The sequence below is a fragment of the Chiloscyllium plagiosum genome, unplaced genomic scaffold (genome assembly GCF_037043375.1).
Source record: "Chiloscyllium plagiosum isolate Xiang-an unplaced genomic scaffold, Cpla_swu_hap1 HiC_scaffold_17, whole genome shotgun sequence".
Lineage (NCBI taxonomy): Eukaryota > Metazoa > Chordata > Chondrichthyes > Orectolobiformes > Hemiscylliidae > Chiloscyllium > Chiloscyllium plagiosum.
The window spans coordinates 848,878-862,150 of NW_028270155.1; the positions used below are offsets into that span (position 1 = coordinate 848,878).

General features: G+C 46.8%; 1 protein-coding gene across 5 annotated transcripts in view; it reads right to left on the bottom strand.

The window, feature by feature from the left end:
• Positions 1-13,273, bottom strand: part of tango6 (transport and golgi organization 6 homolog (Drosophila)) — a 207,085-nt gene that overhangs the window by 108,763 nt on the left and 85,049 nt on the right. The window lies entirely within an intron of this gene.

Here is a 13,273-nt window from a genome sequence, read left to right on the forward strand (position 1 = left end):
TCCAAAGATGTGCAGGTCAGGTGAATTGGCCATGTTAAATTGCCCATAGTGTTTGGTGCATTAGCCAGAGGGAATTGGGTCTGGGTGGGTCACTCTTCAGAGGGTCAGTGTGGATTTGTTGGGCTGAAGGGCCTGTTTCCATGCTGTAGGGAATCTAATCTAATCTAATCAAGATGGCATTGGTTGATAGTTGAATAGAAACAATACACAAACTTGGGGAAACAGTGTCATAATGCTCTTTCAGAGAGCTGGTGCAGATAATATGCGCCACATGGTTTCCACTTACATGATAAGAATTAGAAGTTATTTTATTGTGAGAGAATCCAGAGTTAGAGCACATAATCTCAATGTAAGGGGTCATCATTAAAGCTAGAGATGTGAATGGATTTTTTCTCTTAGTGGGTAGTAAATCTGTGGAATTGTTTACAGCAGAAAGTTGTTAAGACTGGGCTATCAAGTATAAGAAAGGCTGAGATAGACAGATATTAATCAGCAAGGGAATCAATAATTATGGGGAAAACACAGGAAAGCAGAGTTGCAGACTATCAGAGTAGCCATCATCTCATTAAATAGCAGAGCAGACTGAAATGGGCTGAATACAACATCTGCACCTATACCTTATTGTTGTCTGAAAAATTCTGCAATTCTGTAAAGCATCCCAAAATGTTTTACAAGCGGGATCAAGCTTTATTTTATTCACTCATGGGACATAGCCGTCACTGGCTGGGCCAGCATTTATTACTCATCTCCAACCGCCCTTGAGAAGGTGGTGGTGAGATGTTTTTTGCCTTTGAACTGCTGTAGGTAGACCCACAATGCCATTAGGGAGGGAATTCCAAGATTTTGACCCAGTGAGAGTGAAGGAATGGCAATATGTTTCCAAGTCAGAATGCTAAGTGGTTTGGACAGGAACTTGCAGGTGGTGGTGCTCCCAAGTATCTGCTGCCCTTGCCCTCCTGGGTGGAAGTGGTCATGCTGTCTGAGAATATTTGGTGAATTTCTAGAGTGCATTTGTAAATAGTTCACTCTGCTGCTACTGAGTATCAGTGGTAGAGGAAGTGGATGCTTGTGGATCTGGAGTTAATGAAGTGAGCTGTTTTGACATGGATGGTATCAACATTTTTCGCTGTTGTTGGTGCTGTACTCATCCAGGAAAATAGGGAGTATTCCATCACACTCCTGACTTAATCCTTGTAGGCGGTGGACAGGCTTTGGGGAAGCAGGTGGTGAGTGGAAATCGCTTCTCCATATCTGTTCTCTGGAGATTTTGGAAACCTCTATCAAATCTCCTCTCAGCTACCTTGTCTTCGAGGAGAACATTCCCAATCGACAGTCATAAAATCTTAGGGTTGTACAGCACGGAAACAGACCCTTCGACTAAACTTATCCACGCTACCAGATATTCTAAATTAATCTAGTGCATTTGGCCAATATCGCTCTAAGCCTCTTCCATTCACTTACCCATTCAGATGCCTTTTAAATGTTGTAACTGTACTAATCTCTACCATTTCATCTGGCAGCTCATTCCATACATGCACCACCTTCTGCACAAAACGGTTTCCCCTTACGTCCCTCTTATATCTTTTCCCTATTACTTTAAGCCAATGCCTTCTAGCTTTGGACTAGGTACCAGCAGATAAAGGAGGTGCAGTGGTAGTCTGGCGCACCGACCTCTACATCGCTGAAGCCAGACGTCAACTCGAAGACACCTCCTCCTACTGTCCCCTCAACCATGACCCCACCCCCCCAACACCAAACCATCATCTCCCAGACCATATAGAACCTCATCACTTCAGGAGATCTCCCACCCACAGCTTCCAACCTCATAGTCTGGGAACCCCACACTGCCCGGTTCTACCTCCTTCCCAAGATCCACAAGCCTGACCATCCTGGCCGACCCACTGTCTCAGCATGCTTCTGCCCCACTGAACTCATCTCTACCTACCTCGACACTGTCCTATCACCCCAGTCCAGGAACTCCCCACATACGTTCGAGACACCACCCACGCCCTCCATCTCCTCCAAGACTTCCGTTTCCCCGGCCCCCAATGCCTCATCTTCACCATGGATATCCAATCCCTCTACACCTCCATCTGCCATCTCCAAGCCCTCCGTTTCTTCCTCTCCCGACGTCCCCTACAGTACCCTTCCACCGACACACTCATTCGTTTGGCTGAACTGGTCCTCACCCTTAACAATTTCTCCTTCGAATCCTCCCACTTCCTCCAGACCAAAGGGGTAGCCATGGGCACCTGTATGGGCCCCAGCTATGCCTGTCCCTTTGTTGGCTATGTAGAACAGTCCATCTTCCATAGTTACACCGGCACCAATCCCCACCTCTTCCTCCGCTACATTAATGACTGCATTGGCATCACCTCGTGCTCCTGCGAGGAGGTTGAGCAATTCATCAACTTCACCAATACATTCCACCCTGACCTTAAATTTACCTGGACCATCTCTGACACCTCCCTCCCCTTCCTGGACCTCTCCATCTCCATTAATGACGACCGACTTGACACCGACATTTTTCTTTACAAACCCTCCAACTCCCACAGCTCCCTGGATTACACTTTTTCCCATCCTACCTCCTGCAAAAATGCCATCTTGTATTCCCAATTCCTCCGCCTCCACCGTATCTGCTCCCAGGAAGACCAGTTCCACCACAGAACACACCAGATGGTCTCCTTCTTTAGAGACCACAATTTCCCTTCTCACATGGTTAATGATGCCCTCCAATGCATCTCATCTACATCCTGCACCTCTGCCCTCAGACCCCACCCCTCCAACCGTAACAAGAACAGAACCCCCCTGGTGCTCACCTTCCACCCTACCAACCTTCGCATAAACCAAATCATCCGCCGACATTTCCGCCACCTCCAAACAGACCCACCACCAGGAATATATTTCCCTCCCCACACCTTTCCGCCTTCCGCAAAGACCGTTCCCTCTGTGACTACTTGGTCAGGTCCACGTCCCCCTACAACCCACCCTCCCATCCTGGCACCTTCTCCTGCCACCGCAGGAATTGCAAAACCTGCGCACACACCACCTCCCTCACCTCCATCCAAGGCCCTAAAGGAGCCTTCCACATCCAAAGTTTTACCTGCACATCCACCAATATCATTGATTGTATCCGTTGCTCCCAATGCGGTCTCCTCTACATTGGGGAGACTGGACGCCTCCTAGCAGAGCGCTTTAGGGAACATCTCCGGGACAGCCGCACCAATCAACCACTCCACCCTGTGGCCCAACATTTCAACTCCCCCTCCCACTCTGCCGAGGACATGGAAGTCCTGGGCCTCCTTCACCGTCACTCTCTCACCCCCCAACGCCTGGAGGAAGAACGCCTCATCTTCTGCCTCAGAACACTTCAACCCCAGGGCATCAATGTGGACTTCAGCAGTTTCCTCATTTCCCCTTCCCCCACTTCACCCCAGTTCCAAACTTCCAGCTCAGCACTGTCCCCATGACTTGTCCTACCTGCCCATCTTCCTTTCCACCTGACCACTGCACCATCCTCTCTGACCTATCACCTTCATCCCCACCCCCATTCACCCATTGTACTCTTTGCTATCTTCCCCCACCCTCCTCTCTGACCTATCACCTCCTTCCCCCCCCCCATTCACCTATTGCACTCTATGCTACTTTCTCCCCATCCCCACCCTCTTCTCATTTATCTTTCCACCCTGCAGGCACTCTGCCTCTATTCCTGATGAAGGGCTTTTGCCCGAAACGTCAATTTTCCTGCTCCTCGGATGCTGCCTGAACTGCTGTGCTTTTCCAACACCACTCTAATCTAGAATCTAGCTTTGGACTACCCTGCCCAGGGAAAAATGCCTTGGCTATTCACCCTATCCATGCCCCTCATGATTTTATTATATCTTCTACCAGGTCACCCCTCAGCCTCCGACACTCCGAGAAAAATAGCCATAACCTAATCAGCCTCTCCCTGTCGCTCAAACCCTCCAACTGGTTGCAATTCTGAGGAAGGGTCATTCGACCCAAAATGTTAACTCTGATTTCTCTCCACAGATGCTGACAGACTTGCTGAGCTTTTCCAGCAATTTCTGTTTTGGTTGCCTTGTTCACTACCCTATCTACCTGTGACTCCACCTTCAAGGAACTATGAACTTGCACCCTAAAGTCTCTTTCAGCAATATTCAACTATTAAATGTGGAAGTCCTGCCCTGACGTGCCTTACAAAAATGCAACATTTCACATTTATCTAATTATACTCCATGTACCATTCCTCAGCCCATTGGCCCATCTAACCAAGGTCCCATTGTAGTCTGAGGTAACCTTCTTCACTGTCCACTACACCACCAATTTTGGTATCATCTGAAAACTTACTAACTATACCTCCTATATTCACATTCAAATCATTTACAGCAAATACAAAAGGCAGTGGACTCAACATCTATCCTTGTGGCACACTACTTGGTACAGTCTCCAGTCTGAAAAATACCCCTCTACCATCACCCTCTTGAAGTGTCCTACCTTCAAGCTATTTCTGTATCCAATTGGCTAACTCCCCTTGGGTCCCATAAGATCTAACCTCCTAACCAGTCTACCACATGGAACCTTGATGACATTCATATAGACAATGTCTACTGCTCTGTCTTCATCAGTATTTTTAGTCACTTCTTCAAAAAACTCAATCAAGTTAGTGAGACACAATTTTCTACACACAAAACCATGTTGACGATCCCTAATTATTCTTGCCTTTCTAATTGCATGTTTTGCTGTTATAAATGCATCTGGATGGGAATATAAATAGTAAGAGTTTTGAGGGATTTGGATCAAATGCTGGCAAATGGGATTAGATCAGATTGGGATGTCTGGTTGGCACACGAGTCGGGCCAAGGGTGTTTTGGTGCTGTATGACTCTATATCAGCGGGAAGGGTCTTAAATACAACTGGTATCTCACTTCATTTTGCAAGATATCAAAAGGCAATGGCAGGTTACATTCCCCATCAGGAGCAGCTTCATCAACACAACTTGTGGCAAGTGGTCCCTCACTGTTTTGTGAGGACAACAGCCAACCACCATATGTGAGGCAATTCCAAAGTGGGAACTTGAAAGGACTGACTCCTGAACGGACTGGGTCAAACTTCACTCCAGTTTGAAGTTGTTCCAACCACTCTTATTCCCTGAGCCTCTAATGTGCAAGCCATTAATACCCAACCCTGATGCAGTCAAAAACAAAGGCTTCCCACCCATGTCTTGTAACATTTAATGAAGAATGTTTCTTTAACCATCAGCTTGCTTGAGCTTGTTAAGTATCTGAGTCATTCTTTTCGTCGCACAAGAGCAACAATTACGCACTAAACCTATCCTGACATGAAGAATAGACATTAACATTAAATATTCAAAGCACAAAATGTACAACAGTTACATCAGATATTTCATTAAACACATGTCTAATCAAGATATTAAAGTGACCCAAAACCATGAAATCATGATCCTGGGAACTATGTAATAATACAACTGCTTGCCAAGGCTCCATACAATATGCCAAAATATCCAAAAGTTACTCAAAAAATTCTATTCATCCATACCAAAATCCCTCAACACCAAATGTTAGCTTAGTATAAGCAGAGAGACTTAAATCAAGTCTCACATGTTGACTACCTAATACCCATAAATCATATTCAGATCCCAATTCTGTCCATCCCAATCTGACCCCCTCGCATCCATTCCAATCCTGCCCCTGTCCGTCCATCCCAATCCCACCCTGTGTCCACCTCACTCCAATCTGACCCCATGCCTTCCCATCCCAATCTGGCCCAATGTCTATCCTTCCAGATATATTAGTGAGAAGCAACCAAAAATAGATTCTGGTAGAAGTTGGTTCAGTCACACAACTGATAAGGAGATTATGCAGGACCCAGAGCTCAACAGGAGGAAGAGCATCCAGAGGGTGCTGTTGACAAGTGAATAAGGAGAATTCTGGGTGAAGTCAGCACAGTCACCATGAGTGCCAGCTTCGAGTAGCAACCTCACCTTAATCAGCAGCTGGGAAACAGAACCAGAGAGGCAGCAGGGAGGAAACAGCAACTGAAGCAAGTAAAAACGACAATGGGACATTTCAGGCCTAGTTTCATGTAGCAGCCTTACTTTGATCCATTACACAGAATGTATTGTGGGAGCTGCACTTCACCACATCACAGATTCAAAAGTGACATTTGGTAAGTAGTGGTCAGGTCATTTATTTTTGCCTTCTGAGATTTAGATGTTTCAGGCGAGGTAGAGAGGGATGTAAAAGAGGTGGGGGAGTTTAATTACTGATCAGGGAGGTTACTGTTGTACTGAGAGAGGGCACCTTGGAGGGATCATCCAGCGAAGCCATATGGGCAGAACTCAGGAATAAGAAGGGTGCAATCCAGCAGGAGATATAGGAACAGATATGTGGAAAGATTATGGAAAAATGGAAAAACAACAGGACTGTTGCATTTTATTGACTGGGACTCCCTTAGATTCTGGGTAATCCAAGATGTAGGACAGGAAAAATTTCTGGCTGTAACAGCTGCTCCTTTTTTGAGGTATTTTAGGTGCTGGAAGTGATTTCCTAAATTCCAGGACCAGCAATTACGGTTTCATATGCTGTTACATTGTTTTGGAATTTTGGGAAAAAAAAATCAAAACAACAACAGTTTTAAAAGGGAGAAGAACAGACAAAGGAAGCACATGGGAAGGTCATTGCAGGAGAGAGAGAGAGAAAACCTGCACAGTTATTGCCTTTGCTGTTTGAATTCATGTATCGTTGGACATCGGAGTGCATCTGGGAAAATTAACAAACAGTGAAATTCACAAGTGATCTTGGAGGAACTGTTGGGCGAAGTTCACAGCACAGAATCAGATAAGTTAATCGTTGTTTTAAGTGTGGCTGACAGAGAATCGGCAGCAGTGAGTAGAGTGGGTTCTTTCTTCATTATGTGTTTTTGGAGATGTGTCTCTTATAGAGTCATAGAGATGTACAGCATAGAAACAGACCCTTCGGTCCAACCTGTCCATGCCGACTAGATATCCCAACCCAATCTAGTCCCACCTACCAGCATCCGGCCCATATCCCTCCAAACCCTTCCCATTCATATACCCATCCAAATGCCTCTTAAATGTTGCAATTGTACCAGCCTCCACCACCTCCTCTGGCAGCTCATTCTATCCACGTACCATCCTCTGTGTGAAAAGGTTGCCCCTTAGGTCTCTGTTATATCTTTCCCCTCTCACCCTAAACCTATGCCCTCTAGTTCTGGACTCCCCCACCCCAGGGAAAAGACTTTGCCTATTTACCCTATCCATGACTCTCATAATTTTGTAAACCTCTATAAGGTCACCCCTCAGCCTCCGACGCTCTAGGGAAAACAGCCCCAGCCTGTTCAGTCTCTCCCTATAGCTCAGATCCTCCAAACCTAACAACATCCTGGTAAATCTTTTCTGAACCTTTTCAAGTTTCACAACATTTTTCCAATAGGAAGGAAACCAGAATTGCACGCAATATTCCAAAAGTGGCCTAACCAATGTTCTGTGCAGCCGCAACATGACCTCCCAACTCCTGTACTCAATACTCTGACCAATAAAGGAAAGCATACCAAACACCGCCTTCACTATCCTATCTACCTGCATCTCCACTTTCAAGGAGCTATGAACCTGCACTCCAAGGTCTCTTTGTTCAGCAACATTCTCTAGGACCTTACCATTAAGTGCATAAGTCCTGCTAAGTTTTGCTTTCCCAAAATGCAGCACCTCGCATTTATCTGAATTAAACTCCAACTGCCACTTCTCAGCCCATTGGCCTTTCTGATCAAGATCCTGTTGTAATCTGAGGTAACTCTCTTCGCCATCCACTACACCTCCAATTTTGGTGTCGGCTGCAAACTTACTAACAGTACCTCTTATGCTCGCATCCGAATCATTTATGTAAATGACAAAAAGTAGAAGGCCCAGCACCTATTCTTGTGGCATTCCACTGGTCACAGGCCTCCAGTCTGAAAAACAACCCTCCTCCACCACCACCCTCTGTCTTCTATCTTTGAGCCAGTTCTGTATCCAAATGGCTAGTTCTCCCTGTATTCTGTGAGATCTAACCTTGCAAATCAGTCTCCCATGGGGAACCTTGTCGAACGCCTACTGAAGTCCATATAAATCACATCAACTGCTCTGCCCTCATCAATCCTCTTTGTTATTTCCTCAAAAAACTCTATCAAGTTTGTGAGACATGATTTCCCACGCACAAAGCCATGTTGACTATCCCGAATCAGTCCTTGCCTTTCCAAATACATGTACATCCTGTCCCTCAGGATTCCCTCCAACAAGTTGCCCACCACCGACATCAGGCTCACCAGACTATAGTTTCCTGGCTTGTCTTTACCACCCTTCTTAAACAGTGGCACCACGTTTGCCAACCTCCAGTCTTCTGGCACCTTACCTGTGACTATAGATGATAGAAATATCTCAGCAAGAGGCGCAGCAATCACTTCTCTAGCTTCCCAAAGAGTTCTCGGGTACACCTGACCTGGGGATTTATCCACCTTTATGCATTTCAAGACATCCAGCACTTCTTCCTCTGTAACCTGGACATTTTGCAAGATGTCACCATCTATTTCCCTACAGTCTATATCTTTTCCACAGTAAATACTGATGCAAAATATTCATTTAGTATCTCCCCCATTTTTTGTGGCTCCACACAAAGGCTGATCTTTGAGTGGCCCTATTCTCTCCCTAGTTACCCTTTTGCCCTTAATGTATTTGTAAAACCCTTTGGATTCTCCTTAATTCTATTTGCCAAAGCTATCTCATGTCCCCATTTTGCCCTCCTGATTTCTCTCTTAAGTATACTCCAACTTCTTTTATACTCTTCTAAGGATTCACTCGATCTATCCTGTCTGTACCTGACATATGCTTCCTTCTTTTCCTTAACCAAACCCTCCATTTCTTTAGTCATCCAGCATTCCCTATACCGACCAGCGTTCCATTTCACCCTAACAGGAATATAGTTTCTCTGGATTCTTGTTATCTCAGTTTTGAAGGATTCCCATTTTCCAGCCGACCCTTTACCTGCGAACATCTGCCTCCAATCAGCTTTTGAAAGTTCTTGCCTAATACTGTCAAAATTGGCCTTCCTCCAATTTAGAACTTCAACTTTTAGATCTGGTCTATCCTTTTCCATCACTATTTTAAATCTAATAGAATTATAGTCGCTGGCCCCAAAGTGCTCCCCCACTGACACCTTGGTCACCTGCCCTGCCTTATTTCTCAAGAGTAGGTCACGTTTTGCACCTTCTCTAGTAGGTACATCCACATACTGAATCAGAAAATTGTCTTGTACACATTTAAGAAATTCCTCTCCATCTAAACCCTTAACACTATGGCAGTCCCAGTCAATGTTTGGAAAGTTAAAATCGCCTACCATAACCACACCATCATTCTTACAAATAGCTGAGATCTCCTTACAAGTTTGTTTCTCAATTTCCCTCTGACTATTAGGGGGGTCTATAATACAATCCCAATGCACATTTTCTCGTAGGTATATCCACATACTGAATCAGAAAATTTTCTTGTACACACTTAACATCCTTTTATTATTTATCCGTTCCACCCAAATAACTTCCCTGGATGTATTTCTGGGAATATCCTCCCTCAGAACAGCTGTAATGCTATCCCTTATCAAAATGCCACCTCCCCCCCCCCCCCCTCCTCTCTTGACTCCCTTTCTATCCTTCCTGCAGCATTTGCTGCGAGTCCTGCCCATCCCTGAGCCATGTTTCTGTAATTGCTATGATATCCCAGTCCCATGTTCCTAACCATGCCATGAGATCATCTGCTTTCCCTGTCAGGCACCTTGCATTGAAATAAATGCAGTTTATTAGTCCTACCTTGTCCCTGCCTGCCCTGACTGTTTGACTCACCTCTGTTCTGAACTGTACCAGTCTCAGATTGATCTCTTTCTTCACTCTCTACCTGGGTCCCACCCCCATACCTTACGAGTTTAAATCCTCCTGAGCAGCTCTAGCAAACTTCCCTGCCAGTATATTAGCCCTCTTCCAATTTAGGTACAATCCGCCCTTCTTGTACAGGTCACTTCTATCCCAAAAGAGATTCCAATGATCCAAAAATGTGAATCCTTCTCCCATACACCAGCTCCTCAGCCATGCATTCATCTGCTCTATCCTCCTAGTCCGGCCCTCACTCACTCGTAGCACTCGGAGTAATCCAGATATTACTACTTTCGAGGACCTCCTTTTTAAATTTCTGCCTAACTGTCTGTAATCTCTCTTCAGAATCTCAACCTTTTCCCTTCCTATATCGTTGGTTCTCATATGGACAATGAGGTAAAAACAATGACTGCAGATGCTGGAAACCAGATTCTGGATCAGTGGTGCTGCAAGAGCACAGCAATTCAGGCAGCATCCGAGGACAGGCAAAATCGACGTTTCGGGCAAAAGCCCTTCATCAGGAATAAAGGCAGAGAGCCTGAAGCGTGAGAGATAAGCTAGAGGAGGGTGGGGGTGGGGATACAGTAGCATAGAGTACAATAGGTCAGTGGGGAAGGAGATGAAGGTGATAGGTCAGGGAGGAGAGGGTGGAGTGGATAGGTGGAAAAGGAGCTGGGCAGGTCGGACAAGTCCGGACAAGTCAGGGGATCGTGTTGCTGGAGGTTAGAAACTAGGATGAGGTGGGGGAAGGGGAAATGAGGAAACTGTTGAAATCCACATTGATGCCCTGGGGTTAAAGTGTTCTGAGGCGGAAGATGAGGCGTTCTTCTTCCATGCGTCTGGTGGTGAGGGAGCGGCGGTGGAGGAGGCCCAGCACCTCCATATCCTCGGCAGAGTGGGAGGGGGAGTTGAAATGTTGAGCCACGGGGCGATTTGGTTGATTGGTGCGGGTATCTCGGAGATGTTCCCTAAAGCGCTCTGCTAGGAGGCGCCCAGTCTCCCCAATGTAGAGGAGACCGCATCGAGAGCAACGGATACAATAAATGATATTAGTGGATGTGCAGGTAAAACTTTGATGGATGTGGAAGGCTCCTTTAGGGCCTTGGATGGAGGTGAGTGGGGAGGTGTGGGCACAGGTTTTACAGTTCCTGCGGTGGCAGGGGAAAGTGCCAGGATGTGAGGGTGGGTCGTAGGGGGGCGTGGACCTGACCAGGTAGTCACGGAGGGAACGGTCTTTGCGGAGGGCGGAGAGGGGTGGGGAGGGAAATATATCCCTGGTGGTGGGGTCTGTTTGGAGGTGGCGGAAATGTCGGCGGATGATTTGGTTTATGCGAAGGTTGGTAGGGTGGAAGGTGAGCACCAGGGGCGTTCGGTCCTTGTTGCGGTTGGAGGGGTTGGGTCTGAGCGCGGAGGTGCGGGATGTGGACGAGATGCGTTGGAGGGCATCTTTAACCACGTGGGAAGGGAAATTGCGGTCTCTAAAGAAGGAGGCCATCTGGTGTGTTCTATGGTGGAACTGCTCCTCCTGGGAGCAGATACGGCGGAGGCGGAGGAATTGGGAATACGGGATGGCATTTTTGCAAGAGGTAGGGTGGGAAGAGGTGTAATCCAGGTAGCTGTGGGAGTCCCTGGGTTTGTAGAAAATGTCAGTGTCAAGTCGGTCGTCACTGATGGAGATGGAGAGGTCCAGGAAGGGGAGGAAGGTGTCAGAGATGGTCCAGGTAAATTTAAGGTCAGGGTGGAATGTGTTGGTGAAGTTGATGAATTGCTCAACCTCCTCGCGGGAGCATGAGGTGGCGCCAATGCAGTCATCAATGTAGCGGAGGAAGAGGTGGGGAGTGGTGCCGGTGTAATTACGGAAGATCAACTGCTCTACATAGCCAACAAAGAGACAGGCATAGCTGGGGCCCATACGTGTGCCCATGGCTACCCCTTTGGTCTGGAGGAAGTGGGAGGATTCAAAGGAGAAATTGTTAAGAGTGAGAACCAGTTCGGCCAAACGAATGAGTGTGTCGGTGGAGGGCTCCTGTTGGGAACGTCTGGAGAGGAAAAGACGGAGGGCTTGGAGGCCCTGGTCATGGCGGATGGAGGTGTAGAGGGATTGGATATCCATGGTGAAGATGAGGCGAGGCCCTAAAGGAGCCTTCCACATCCATCAAAGTTTTACCTGCACATCCACTAATATCATTTATTGTATCCGTTGCTCCCGATGCGGTCTCCTCTACATTGGGGAGACTGGGCGCCTCCTAGCAGAGCGCTTTCGGGAACATCTCCGAGACACCCGCACCAATCAACCAAATCACCCCGTGGCTCAACATTTCAACTCCCCCTCCCACTCTGCCGAGGATATGGAGGTGCTGGGCCTCCTCCACCGCCACTCCCTCACCACCAGACGCACGGAAGAAGAACGCCTCATCTTCTGCCTCGCAACACTTCAACCCCAGGGCATCAATGTGGATTTCAACAGCTTCCTCATTTCCCCTTCCCCCACCTCATCCTAGTTTCTAACCTCCAGCAACACGATCCCCTGACTTGTCCGGACTTGTCCGACCTGCCCAGCTCCTTTTCCACCTATGGACAATGACCTCCTGCTAGCCCCTCTCCCCTGTGAGAACATTCTGCACCCTCTCGGAGACATCCTTGATCCTGGCACCAGGGAAACAACACACCATTCTGCTTTTTCGCTGCTGGCCACAGAAACGTCTGACTGTACCTTTGACTACATAATCCCCTAACACAACTGATCTCTGGGAAGCTGATGTACCCCTCATTGCATTAGAGCCAGTCTCAATACAGAAACTTGGCTGTTCGTGCTATGTTCCCCTAAGAATCCATCACCCCCTACATTTTCCAAAACAGCATACTTGTTTGAAATGGGTATATCCACAAAAGACTCCTGCACTAGCTGTCTACCTCTCTTACCCTTCCTGGAGTTAGCCCATCTATATGACTGTATCTGAGACTTTTCCCCCCTTCCTATAACTGCCATCCATCACATACTGTTGTTGTTGCAAATTCCTCATCGCTTCTATCTGTCTCTCCAACCGATCCACTCGATCTGATAAGATTCGCATCCAACAGCATTTATGGCAGACATAATCCGCAGTAACCCTTAAACTCTCTTTAAACTCCCACATCTGACAAGAAGGACATATCACTGCAAAGTCCATTTTGCTCCTTCACAATCTACAGACCCAGAAAATAACACCGTCTTATTCCTCTACAAACACTGCCCCAGGTTAAAAATATAAGCCATAGCTATTAATTAAGTTTAATCAAGAGACACATCTCCAAAAACATATAATCAAGAAAGAATCCACTATACTCACTACTGCAG